The sequence below is a fragment of the Haplochromis burtoni genome, unplaced genomic scaffold (assembly GCF_018398535.1).
Source record: "Haplochromis burtoni strain Fernald_Lab_line unplaced genomic scaffold, NCSU_Asbu1 Contig_1294, whole genome shotgun sequence".
Taxonomy (NCBI): Eukaryota; Metazoa; Chordata; class Actinopteri; order Cichliformes; family Cichlidae; genus Haplochromis; species Haplochromis burtoni.
Window position 1 is genome coordinate 42,058 of NW_024583655.1, and position 1,431 is coordinate 43,488.

Consider the following 1,431-nt stretch of genomic DNA (forward strand, 5'->3'; position numbering starts at 1 on the left):
ATATGACCAGTTTATGTTCCAGCTTGCTGTGTGGCCTCCTGCACTTTTGGGCCTCATGTGGAGCCACTGTGAGTAGATGCAGACTGACACAGTGGGCCCAGTACTGATGTGAAAAGCAGGACACATATGTTACTCATACTGTGGGCTCCAGATGTGCCCCAGTGAGGAGCCCCCATTGTGGGCTGTGTGCCGCCCACACTAAGCAAACAGGTTTGCATTGAGGCCGTACCCACAGTATACAAATCCAGAGAGCAGCTGTCTGTCATTGAAGTTTCTATTCAGAGCTTTCAGCTGAAGAGGAAGAACTCTGTTCTCTGTTTGAACCACTTCCTGTTTTACACTGAAATAACTTCATCACATTACCTGGAAGGCTGAGTGAAGATGCTGAGCTCCTCCACACGTCACTTCAATGATACCTTTGTTTTATAATTAAAGGATTTATTCATTCATGTATAAGGTTTTGGTTTGTAGCATAATGAGAACACAGGTGTTCACGCTTGTTCTACATACAGCTGTGACGGTTCTGGGTTCTTTTGACCAGCGTTTTGAGTTTTCTTGTGTTTGGTGTCTAATGTATTATTATTATTATTATTATTATTATTATTGTTCTTGTAGTTTACTGTTTAATTCTGAGTTCATTGTTATTACCTCTCTGAGTTTACTTGTGATCAGTTTAGCTCCTTGGTAGGTTCCTCTTGTGTCTTTGTCCTCTGTGTCGATCTGTGTGTCTGTTTAAGTGTGTTTGTGTCTTGTTTCCCTCCTTGAGTTTCATTCTGTTTTCCACACCTATCATGTTTATCTATGTTCCCCCAGCAAGTCTCTCTCCCTCTCTCTGCCTTGTTCTTTCCCTTGCTCTTGTGTTCCCCTCTCGCCCTCCTTTGTCCTCATAGAGGTCTCTGTGTTCTGTTCCCGTCTCCCTCTTCTCATGTTCCACCCAGTCTCCCCAGTTGTTCCTATGTTTCATGTCTGCATGTTCCATGTCCGGTTGTCACAGTCTCACAATGTTTCCTGTTTTAGTGACAGTCTGTGTCCTGGGTTGGTGTTTTCAGTTTGCTTTCCTCCCTTTCTCATCAGGTCCCATTAATCCCAGCTCCTGTTTCCTCGTCCTTCCTAATGTATTTAAACCCTCTGTTTTCCTCTGCCCAGCGTTGCGTCCTCCCTCATGCAGTGAGTTCCTCCTTGTGTTTAGTTTTGTGTTTCTCAGAGATTTCCTTACTGTGAGTTCCTTAATCTTAAATGTTTGGTGATTCAGTAATAAAGCTGCATTTAACTTCAGTTTCATCTGCCAGTCTACAGTCTTTGGGTCCAATCGTGCCTGCTGCACACAGCTGGTTTATGACACTAACAGGCACACACCTCCCTCTAGTGGTCACATTAAGTTCAAACATAGAAAAAGTGTTGGACACCTATAACATAGTCGCTGGGGAGACT